This window comes from Petaurus breviceps, unplaced genomic scaffold (genome assembly GCF_028583685.1).
Source record: "Petaurus breviceps papuanus isolate PSGF00001 unplaced genomic scaffold, PetGlider_PUasm1.0 79, whole genome shotgun sequence".
Lineage (NCBI taxonomy): Eukaryota > Metazoa > Chordata > Mammalia > Diprotodontia > Petauridae > Petaurus > Petaurus breviceps.
Genome location: NW_027186523.1, coordinates 20,122,791 through 20,135,480, shown reverse-complemented (window position 1 = coordinate 20,135,480; position 12,690 = coordinate 20,122,791). Strand labels below are relative to the sequence as shown.

The 12,690-nt window shown below is 36.8% G+C and overlaps 1 pseudogene; it reads left to right on the top strand.

Moving 5' to 3' along the window:
* The first annotated feature begins 11,109 nt into the window (after window positions 1-11,109).
* On the top strand, window positions 11,110-12,422 carry LOC138175756 (zinc finger protein PLAGL1-like; annotated as a pseudogene).
* The last annotated feature ends 268 nt before the right edge of the window (window positions 12,423-12,690 follow it).

The window sequence follows — 12,690 nt, the reverse complement described above, 5'->3', positions numbered from 1 at the left end:
TCTCTCTCTCTCTCTCTCTCTCTCTCTCTTTCTCTCTCTCTCTCTTCCTCCCCGTGTGTGTGTGTGTGTGTGTGTGTGTGTGTGTGTGTATTCCACCATAAGGAAACACAAAGAAGTCTTCTCATTCACACTCAATATTCAATTCTTCTAGTATATTTATGGGAAATGTAGAAATTCTGTTTAAAATATGATTCCTTAATAGGCAGCTAGTTGGCAGACTCAGAATCAGAAAGACCTGAGTTAAAATCTGTCTTCACACATACAAGCTTTGTGATCTTGGGCAAGTTAATTAAGCTGTCTGCCTCATTTCCCCAGCTGTAAAATGAGGATAGAAATAATAGCACCTTTCTTCTGGGCTTATGTTAAGAATAAAATGAGATAATATGATTAAAACAATGGTGTCAAACTCAATTAGAAACAAGGGCAAAACAACTATACCTAAGGATCCTTGCAGCCTGCAATGTTGACTTGGAAATCTATATATTAACATCATATGTATATTATTGTATTTTGCTTTACTGTATTAAATATTTCTCAATTATATTTTAACTTGTATTGAGCTGTAGTAAGGCATATTATGAACCACATATGGTACATAAGTAGAATACTTAAATACTCTTAGAAACATTAAACCAATATATAACTTATATTATTGATATAACTGCTGTTGTTGCCATCATCATCATCATTATCATCATCATCAACAACATTATCATTATTCCTTTCTCATACTAACCCTCAGGGTGACATTTCAGAAAAACTGGAAAAAGAGCAAGTAATAACAAAGTCATTTGGGCAATTTCCCTTTTGCTTGGGAGTATCAGTTCAAACTGTCCACATAAATGATTCATACTATTATCTAAGCTAAATTTACATTTAGCTCTTTGTCTCAGAGCATTTGGCCCACAGGCTAGATAAAACATGTTCCATTGCAAAGTTATTTCTGGAAAGAACACAATATAATATGTTGTAGTCAGAAACCCATTGTCCTTAAAATCAGTGAACTTGAAATAAAATTCCTGATCTGGTATGTACTACCTTGGAAACCTTGGGCAAGATGCTTACCATCTCTAGTCCCCATTTTCCTCATTCATAAATTGAGGGTGCTTTACTTTATGAACTCTAATATCCCTTTCATTTCTAAATCCAGTCCTATGATTTCAGTCATATATATACAATTGAGAAATTGGAAGAGTCAAGAAGGTGAGTGTCCTTGAAGAAGCTACTTTATCTTCATTGTTAACACCATATTAAAGTAATATATGTGTACCACTTCTTTTTGAAGATACCAAAGAGAATCAATGTGAGGTGTTTTAGCTTATTGGGGAAAAGGTGATACATGAATTAAAGTTTTGCTGCAGTAATCATTTTCATTATCCTGAGACCACAACAGCTGATAGATATTTAATTCAGAATATGAAATGGGAAAGTAGTGTGCCATATTTAGAAATGGAACTATTATATCTTAAAGGGGAAACAATATTAGGAATAATATGCATGTAAGTAGATAATAGCTTTTATTATTACTATTTATGATTATTATTATTCTTTTTTTTGAAAATTTATAAATTGTAAAAAAGCTCTGCAAAAAAATATTTTTATAAGAAATGTAGATCAATTGAGTGACTTGTAAAGATCCCATCATGTCACATAGTAATTAAGACATGCTTATAATCATTTAAAGAAACTCACCTGTCACTGTTCTTGGGTATTTCCATGAAGACCAGTCATCATTTAGTATTGTTTGTTTACCTACTTATTTCAACACTTTATCAGAATACTCAAACAGCATAGCTTCAAAACAAAAGAGCTATCAACTGTCTCAAAACTAGAAAATAGTATCACAAGCCTGACAAGATGACTTTTCAAAGAAAAGAATCAGGAATATACATTCATTTGCATATGGCAATTATTACCATCACTCAGGAGGCTGGCTGACAATCTGCTCTTTGACAATTTGCTGTTTGTTGCTGTTCCAATCTTTGTGTTTATCTTTTAAGTATTATTCTTTAGTTAAAAAGAAGACTTTATGACTGATATTAATGAGAAAAACTTGTCAAGCACAGACAGAGGCAACCATAGCATTACTGAGGCATTAACTTAAAGGCAACTCTTAACAAATCACATAAGAACCAGAGCAAAAGAGCTTTACTATTTCAAAGGAAGAAATCAACCCCTCAAATTTGTTTTGCAATGTGTGGTTTTGAAACTAGGGAAAAAAATGAGATTTTCAATAGACCTAGGGTCCCATTTTAATTCCCCAAGGGCTCTCTGTAGGTTTTTAACTGTAATATTCCAATCAGTTTTAAAGACTTTACACAGATCAAATTCTAAACAATGCTTGAAAGAAAATTTAGAGGTCACAGTCAAGAGTTAACTTCAAAACGTGATACATGTGTTGTATATTTTTAACCCTGAAATACTGACAATTTGTAACTCCCAGAAAGAAAAACAAAATAGTGTCTCCATCATCATAAGGCATTCTTTTACCTTGAAATTCTAAAAATGGAAAGTTCTCATTCATCTAATCCTTTTAGGTACAGAAATCTCACTTCAAAAAGTTACATGCTTCATGAAAACTGAAACTCTTTTCTTTTTGACTAGAAATGTAGGACATAGATTCTCAGAGTTGTTTAATAATAATAACAGCTAATTTTCTGTGGTTCTTTAAATTTTGTAAAACTTTTTATTAACATTATTTCATTTTAATCTCACAAGAGCCTTGGGAGGTGGGTGTGATTATTATTTCACTATTTTATGGGAGAGGAAACTGAGAAAGGCAGTGTTCAAGTATCCAGGTTAAAACTAATAACCATGTGAGAATGAATTTGAACTTAGGTCTTTCTGATTCCAGATCTAGCATTCCAGTTGGAAATTTGTCAATTTTACCATGTAAACAAAAACATTGAAATGTCCTTTTCAAAAACACCTATCTCACTTTTTCTCCAAAATGGATTTTTATTTTGTCCCCAGCATTCTGGTTGTATATCAAAATGCAACTTTTCAAACATAACCCATTTTAAAAGTGGTTATGGCAGGTATCGAGTTTATGACTCTCCAAAGAAAAATATGTAGTATCATTCTTTATGGCACTCCACAGCCATCATGCTAGTTCAGACCCCCATCATATGCCTAAATAAATGAAATAGCCCTCTAATTGGTCTCTGCCCATCAAGCATTATCCTACTGAAGACCTTTCTTCACTCAGTTACCAAAGCAAATTTTCTAACACATATGTCAGCCCATGTTAGTCCCCTACTCAGTAAATTCCAATGGATCCCTACCAACTCAAGAATAAAATAAAAAATACTTTTCTTTACATTCAAATCCCTTCAAAGCCTTCCTCCTTTCTACCTATAAGAATACAAAGTCTTCTTATACCTTACTCCCCTCTGTGCAATCTACACCCCGGCTCTGCTGGCCTAATTGCTATTCCTTGTACAAGTATACTCCACATACTTTTCAGGGCTTTTGAAATGGATATTATCCATTCCTGGAATGCACTTTCTTTTCACTTGCATCTCTTCAGTCCCTTGCCTTCCTTCAAGATTCAGCTCAAGTACTTTTGGAGGAGAACTTTGTAGGATCCCCAGAGGCAAATGATTACCACAATGAATTTCTATCTATTCCTAAATTTTATATACCTACTTATTTATGTGTTGTCCCCCCATTTATATGTGAGTTTCTTTATTTTATTTTATTGTTTCCTATCCTTCCTGCCTTCTCTATTTTACTTCTACCCTCTACCTTGCCCTCCTATTACTTGCCTAGCCCTTTCTAAGGATCCTTCTACTATCCTCCATTCCCATAAATCTAAACAACCTTCTATATCCCCCTTTTACTTATTCCCTCATCCTCCTCTCTAAATACTCCTCCCTCATCCTCTCCCCCCATACCCCTACCATTTTATTTATTCTGAATTTGGACTTTTATACTCATATATATTATGTGTGTGTGTGTGTGTGTGTGTATATATATATATATGTAGGTATGTATATGTATTGTTCCCTCTTAAGCCCATTCCTAATGAAAGTAGGTTACCAGATCTACCAGCCCTCCTCCCCCTTCTAATTCCTCTGTATCAATTCTTCCTCTTGCGCCTCATTTGTATAAAATAGTTACTCTTTTTAACTGTTCCTAATGGTTTTACTTTTAAAATTCATATCATACTCAGGTTTTCCCCAACCTTTCTTAGGAGCTACACAGTTATGAATAAGAATCTTAGACGTATGATTTACATTTTACATATATAAAAAGTGGTCTGTCTTTATTGAATCCCTTATAATCAGTATTTGGTATGTACCTTCTATTTCTTTTGGCTGCTGAATGTAAAATCTTCTATTATGTTCAGGCTTTTTTTTTTTTTAACAAAGTCTTGAAAGTCTGACAGTTGACCAAATGTCCATTTTTTTTTCATTTAGAATTGTGTTTAACTTTGCTGGGTATATTTCTGGCCAAAGCCCCAGTTCTTTTGCTCTTCAATATATAGAGTTCCAAGACCTGTAGTCCTCTAATGTCTCCACTTCTAGGTCTTCCATAATTTTAATTGTGACCCCTTCATGTTTAAATTGTTTTATTTTTGTTGCTTTTAATATTTTACCTTGAGCTTGGGGTTTCAGAATTCAACTATAATATTCCTATGAGTTTTCCTCATAGGATCTCTTTTAAGTGGTGGTCAATGGATTTTTTTTTCTATTTCTACTTTTCCTCCTTGTTCTAATGCTTCAGGCTAATTTTATTTAATTATTTCTTATATTACTATATAAAGATTCTTTTTTTAAATTATAACTTTCAGTTAATCCTGCTATTTTTTGTTTTCTCTTCTTGATTGATTCTCCCAATCTGTTGTTTTTCTTATAAGATATTTCACTTTCTCTTCTATTTTTACATTATTCATATTTTGTTTAATTATTTCTCGATCTTGTATGATTTCACTAGATTCACGTTGCCCAATTTTAATTTTCAAGGTGTCATTTTCTTTCTTTAGATTTTGGATCTCTTTTTCTAATTGGGCAACTTTTCTTTCATAGTCCTTTTTTTTCTTGGATTATATTTATTTTTAATTTCCCTTCATTTGATCTTTAAAGATTTTTTTAAAGATCTTCTATGAATTTGTTATGCTCAGGTGACCATTTGATGTTATCCTTTGTTTTTTTTTATTTTGATATCCTCCTCTGAAGATGAAAACCAGTCTTCTCGATCCCAACAATAGCTTTCTATGGTTGGATTCTTTCTCCTTTACCTGTGCATTTTTTTTTTTTTGTGGTAATAGATTAATTTTGGTAATCGCTTCTAGCCCTGGGCTAAGGGGTGTCTCTTGTGTCAGATCTTCAGTTCTCCCCTCTAATTTGGAACCAAAGCTAAACCTCCAACCTCCCACAAGTGCCCACAGTCAGGGGTTTTCTGCCCTACTGTTTCTGTACTCACCCAGCTGTGTTGGTTCCTTCTCTCTCCCATTGCTTTTCACAGCACATATAGGTCTGGCATTCCTGGTCAGCAGAAGTTCCCTTGATCTTCCTGGATTCAGACATCCAACTCTCCTCACTCTCCTGGGGTAAAAGTTCCTGAGACTGGATTCAAGGCAGCCTCTCAAACCAACTAATCCCAGGGCTTGCTGCTTGTTGTTTAAGAAGCTTGTAATTAGAAAGGATCCTAGTATGGAGGTGTTTACTCTTCACAGGGACAAAGTTTTATCCTGGGATTTTTCTTATGATCTTCTTGAATTGTCCCAGGGAGATCCCTGTTGTGCCCCTATTCTTATTTAATTTTACCCACATTTTTTTTGCCCTAAGTTTCTATTTTATCTCTTTTTTTGGGGGGGGGATCCTGAGAGCTTGGAATTTTGTGACCTATTCAACCATCTTTCAAGAATTCTAATTATGTGAGCTTCTTGAGGGCATATATTTTCCCCCATCTCCACCTGCTGCCCTTAAGCACAATGAATTAAGGGATTAATAAATATTTGTTAAGTAATAAATATTTACTGACAGATCTAGTCAGGGGCAGAATGCTAAACAAAGATTAATAGAAGACAAATAAAAAACCTTCAAAATGAAATAGAGAAGGTAGAGATGTGAGGAGAATGTCAGGCAAGTATGGAATTGAATGGCATAGAGTAAAAGACAAGAAGAAAGGAGATAAAGTAATAAAAGTTGACAAAACATGTTTCTTCAGAGTACAAGATATCACTAACTGAAAATGTGGCATTTATGAACTCTTGTTTCAGGGTGTTGGATATTTGGACTTTTTTGATAGAGAAAATATTTTTTAATGAAATCACAGCTGAAATATTTGGTGAGATATATCTTGAAATCAAAATGAAATTACTCTAAGAAAAGAAAGATCTTGGTTTGATTAGTGGTAATATTATCTCAACTGGTCTTAGAGATAATAATTCACTGCTATAGTTTTTTTTGGCATAAACATTTCTTTCCTTTCAGTAAAACAGTAATGTTTCAAAGAAAAACTTGGAGAAAACATGATGACTATTCAGTATGACCACAGCTAACTACCAAGGTGAATAGTTGATAAGTATGTACAGAATTTGACTTCAACCTCAATATCATCATGTCTAGGGCTTTGAAGAGCAAGTCTAAGATTCACATAAAGTTGATCTATGCAAAATGCTGATTTTTTTGAGAATTGAATTGAATCAGATTTCCTCGACAGAGTCAAGATAGCCTAGTAGAAAAAGCACTCAGATGAGCTCTCCCAACATTCCCCCCCCAAAATAACTACTTTGAAACAAAGCCAAAATTAATATTCTGGAGAAACAGAACCATAAAAATGTCAGTGTGAGACATTCTTTGAATCAAAAACAATACAGAGGGGCAGCTAGGTGGTGCAGTGAGTAAAGTGCCAGCCCCAGAGTTGGGAGGATCCGAGTTCAGTTCGGCCTTGGAACTTAACACCCACACAAAAATACTAGCCTTGTAACCTTGGGCAAGTTGCTTAACCCAAATTGCCCTCAAAAAAAGGGCAAAGAAACGAACAATATAGGAGGTTAAAAGGAGAGTTCTGTGACATAGTAGAAGAGCCTGGCCCAGAGCCCGGGTGGATGAAACACCAGTTGTAGTACTAGGCAGTAAAGACAGAATAAGCAGCAACCTTAGTAGCTTTCAAGGTAGAAACAGTAAAAGTATCTTGGAGCTGCTCAGAAAGAGATTGCAAGGTTACCTCTGTACTAGTTCCAGATGCAGGACCAGATGCTCTTTGGCAAACACATTGCCAAACTGACTTAATTTCAAGGGCAGTGATTAGCACTTTAAAGTAATGGGGAGTGGAACCCATGAGTGGGATATCACTTCAGGGCCAAAGGGATCATGAAATCTGAATACTAAAGTTTCTGATCACAGGGGAAGGACGGCCCTAAAGAGAAGCATCAATTGCAATCTCAAGGGATCAGAGACCTTTCCTGGGTAAGTATCAAAGTATAGAATAAAAAAGGAGAAATCACACCTCTCCCCAGATGACATAATCTTGAAAACACTGAACACTTGAAAATCCTCAGAACTAATTCTGAAAATAGAAGTCGGAAAAAGTCTAAAACTTGAGACAGAACTCCTCATACCTCATATTGGAAATAGAGACCAACATTAACATAAAGTTCCAAATCAAAAAAATAGGGTAGGAAAATGAACCAATCACAACAACAAAGCCTAGCCATAAAACTACTATGGTGAGAGGGAAGACTAAGACACAAAGTCAGTATAAGAAAATGAAGTCAAAATTGCTACAAATAAAAAACCAAACGTGGAAAACATGTAAACTAGACACAGACCCAGCCAGAATTCCTAGAGACTTATTTCTTTTTTCAAAATAAAATAATAATGGTAGAGGAATAACTAGAGATAGAAATTAAAACAAAGGAAGAAAAATATGAAATGATAATCAATAGCTTGGTTTTAGAAAGAAAATACTGAAGAAAATAACATCTTAAAACAAAATTAGCCATATGGAAAAAAGGTACAAAAATTCTCCAAAGAGAATATTTTTTTTAAAGGGGAATTAGTCAATGTGAAAAGATAAAAGCTGACTAAAGAAAATAATTCCTTAATAACTAGAGTTGGGCAAATGGAAGCTAATGATTGAATGAGACATCAAGATAACTATCAAAGTAAAAAGAATAACAATATGGAAGAATATATGAAATATCTCATTGGAAAAAAAAACAGACCTTGAAAAGAGTTCAAGGAGACACAACAGAAAAAAATTATTGTACTGCCTGAAAGTCATAATAAAAAAGAGCATAGCAATCATATTTTATGAAATAACCAAATGAAACTAACTCAATATCTTAGACCCAGAGAGTAAAATAGAAATCAAAATAATAGACCAATTAACATCCTGAAAGAGAATTCGTAATGAAGACTCCCAGGAATATTATAGCTGAATTCCAGAGTTCCGAGGTAAAAGATAAAATACTTCAAGCAAGATAGAAACCACTCAAATATGTAGAGTTAGTCAGAATCACAAAGATTCAGCAGTTACCAGCTGAAAGAAAATCAGGACTTAAAAAAATAATATCCTGGAAGGCAAAAGAGCTAGGATTACAATAACCCCCCACCCAAACTGAGCATAATCATTCAAGGGAAAAGTGAATATTTAATGAAACAATAGGCTTTCAAGCATTCCTGATGAAAAAGTCAGGGTTGAATATAAAATTTGAGTTTTAAATACAAGATTCAAAAGAATAACAAAAAGGTAAAAATGAAGGCAAAATCATAAGGGACTCAATAAGATTTTTCTATATGGGAAGGTGATATACGTATCTTCTAAGTATTTTATCATTATTAAGGCAATCAGAAGGATTCTACATAGAAAAAGGTCATGGGAATGAGTCCATTATCTTTAGATGACAAACAAATGAACAGGCAAGAAAGAGGGACACCGAAAACAAAGGGGAAAGGGAGAAGAATGTGAAAAATTATCTCACACAAGAGTTGCTTAAAGAAGAGCATATATATTGGAAGGGAAAATGGAGGAGCAATAATTTTAGTTATCTCTTTTTTTTTTAATATATCTCCATATTTCTACACTGTTAACCAAAGCCTCCACCTGAATACTTTCTCCTCCTTTGGGATTTATACTACTACTCTTTCATATTGTTTCTATTTCTCAGTCTCCTATTCTGGAAGATCCTTCATGTGTCCAGTGTCAAGCACTGTCCTAGTTGAACTTTCTCCTTCTTCCTCTCACTCTTCCCTCCTCCCCCTCAATTCACACAATCACTACTTTTTACTTAAGACTTATAATAGCCTCTTAATTGTTCCCCTTATTTCCAGTCTCTCTCTTCACCAATCCTTACTCCAAATTAATCATCCTCACTTCTTGTTGGTTAAGGATTAATAGTTACCATTATAATAGTTATTTCTGCTGGGTCTATTCCTTTGGAATTCAGCCAGCATGTATTAATCACCTACTATGGCCAAGGCACTGTACTAGGTTTTGGAACCTAGTTAATCATCCTGAAAGACAAGTCAACTATGACCCTTCTGTTCAAGTTCCAGTGACTATCACCTCTAGGATAAAAAAATGATCATGATCACCTCATTGCAGGCCCTTCATAAGACTAGTCTGGCCTACCTTTCCAGATCTATTTTGCAATTTTCTTTTCTATGGCCTTACCCTTCTTAGCCTACTGACCATTTCTTTAATATTCCAGCACTCTTCAATGCCTTTGTGCAATATGCTGCCTCCCCCCCCCCCCTTAGGTGATACTATATGGGCTCATGCCCAAAAGGAGAAAAGAGGCTTGGGGCAAGAGACTAACCTCAGAAACTGAATGGATTTCTAGACTCTAGACTTACTGGGAATGTCATCCCTGTTCACCACAGAATGCTAGCACACTTCACATTCCATTACTTGTAGCTGAGTAACCCCAGCTACAAGTAACTTCAGATTTCCCAGTTTCTAGTGCTCTCTTCCTCATCAAATCATCTTTCATTTTCTTAACTGTGCAAAATTTGTATCTACTCCACTCCCTCTTCCACCACCAAAGAGAATATAAAATGCTTAAGGACAGTGATTGTTTTTACATTATTTTTTGTGTTTCCAAAACCTAGTACAATGCCTTGGCCATAGTAGATGCTTAATACATGCTGGCTGAATTCCAAAGGAATAGACCCAGCAGAAATAACTATTATAATGGTAACTCTTAATCTTTAACCAACAAGAAGTGAGTAGCTCTTACCCTCAACTTCTTCTACTTTATATACTCACATACAATAGCTCCACATGTGCCAGAATTATGTCTAGGTTGGACTAAATGATCGATTAATGGATCTGGGTTGTTCCGTTTCAGTAGGTGCGGGCGCAGCTTCCCGTTCTCTGCGGCTTCCAGCTCCTCCCACCCCCAAGGTGGACGGGCGGGGGTGGAGGGGGGCGGGGAGGAGCCGCGAGCTGCTCTCCCATTTCCAGGGCGGGCGGCATGCAAAGTTGCTGGAAGAGCAGCGGCAGCGAGAAGCCCCTCTCAGGTGGGGGGCGTGCATGCCTGGGAGAAACTGAATTTGTGAGTTCATCCAGCAGTGATTGATGGCGTATATGTTTTAAGCCAGGAGGCAATCATGGGGTAGAATGAGAATCAAAAAAATGCTACCTTTACACAAGAACTCTAGGGTTTAGGATCCACTTGTCTTTGGTTCAAGGACGGAAGTTACCAGACAATTGCTACAGCACCAGATCATAGCTTGAGAATCCCTGAAATTTCTCACAGGGTTGCAAGGAAATAGAGGCTACTGATTATCCTGTACTTCTAGCCCAGGGGAGAGTGTGGACTGCAGCCAAAGCCTTATCAGAATATATGTACTTCACAGACGACCTCACAGCTGAACTAAATGCAGGTTTACTACTTGTGCCTGTCTCATTTTATCTACCTCACTTCCTTTCTGGATGGAAATGAAAATTGGGAACCAACAGAATAAAATCAGGTGATACTTGGAAATACTACACCTGTAGTGATGAGTTTACCAATTTCACACCATGGGAATCTCACCTGTGACTCAGTAAACACAGACTATCAGCCACCAGCTAGAGATTGCCTAAGAAGCTGGGACTTGAAAGACTAAAAAAGCAAAGCAAAAGAAACACAGAGGGGGACATTCTTACAAGTGCTTGCAGCAAGGCTGTGCAAAAGGTTTCATTAACAAATATAAGCTCATCAGGCACATGGCCACCCACTTACCACAGAAATCCCATCAGTGTGTTCACTGTGAGAAGACATTCCACCAGAAAGGACAATTGAAAAATCATCTACAGACTCATGATCCCAAAAAAATGGCCTTTGGCTGTGGTGAATGTGGAAAGAAGTATAACACCCAAGTTTGGCTGCAAAAGGCTCTACATGCAGCCAACAGTGGAGACCTCACATGCTGGGCTTGTGCCCTAGAGCTGGGGAGCACCGAGGTATTACTGGATCATCTCAAAACTCACACTGGGGGAAAGCCCCCTAAAGGAGCCAAGGAGAAGCACCCCAGTATGACCATTGTGAGAGATGCTTCTCCACTTAAAAGGATGTTCAGTGCCACCTGGTGGTCCAAACAGGCTGCAAAGACTTCTTGTGTCAGTTCTGTGCCCAGCGATTTGGGGCAAAAGGCCATCTTATTTGACATACCATGAAAATGCGTTCACAGGAGCTGATGAAAGAACAGCTGCAAAACGAAGACCTGCTGGGCTCACTTAATCCACATTCTCCTCCATTTCAGCTCAAAGAAGGAGCTAAGGCATTATCACCTTTTCCTTTAGGTGTCTGTGTACAGAATGGATTTGGGAGTAGCTTGCAAGCTGACATACAAGTCAATACACCTGGTCCTTATAAACAAAGCCTACAGCACTCACAACCATTTCCAGATTTTCTAGCAGCTATCCAGTCTTCAGCATCTCCATGCTCACCTTCTTGTAATCTTCAGCACCCTGAATATGACCCAAGCTCTACCTTATACTCACCACTCAACCACCCCCAAAAATCTGCCCCTCAAAAAAGTTTCAAAGGGATTCTGAGATATGAACCTCCTTGAGGAACTGTCTTTGCAAGAGCCTCACTCAGCACCCAGAATTAACCCAAACCTTGATCTGGCTGAGGGGGTTATGGACAGATTAAATGTTAACAAGGAAATAGTGATGCCTGCTGATGTTGGGAACATGGCATCATCATCACCTGCCTCTTTGATATCTCCCACATCCTGGGGTTTTGGCAGCTGACTCCCTCTCTTACCTAAAATGTCCATGGGAAAGTCACTATGACACTGGGACATAGGGAATCACTGCCCCCTAGACTAAACTGTCTTGGGCAACAGCAACAAGAGCCACAGCTAACCATGGGCAGTGTGACTCTCAATGAGCTAAATCTTCCTCATATTCCTCATACTTTCCCTGCCAGCCCACACTCTACTATCATACCTCATTTTTGCCATGCAATCAGATGACTTGTATTTAAAAATACTACATTTCTGTCCTAGAACATTTTTCAAGCAGTGAAGCCATGTATTTTAAAGGCCAGCTATAATGCAAGATTAGGAAAACAGGATTGTCTGCATGAGGGTAACTGGCTTCTTGTCATAAAATTCTGAAAAAGACACACAGAAATCAACTGCATATATCGTGCTATTCTGCCATGAGGGTTCATGCTTTGGACCAAATTTTATGTTGAGTGGAAATACAAATAATGCCATGACAGGCATACAAAATGAGGGC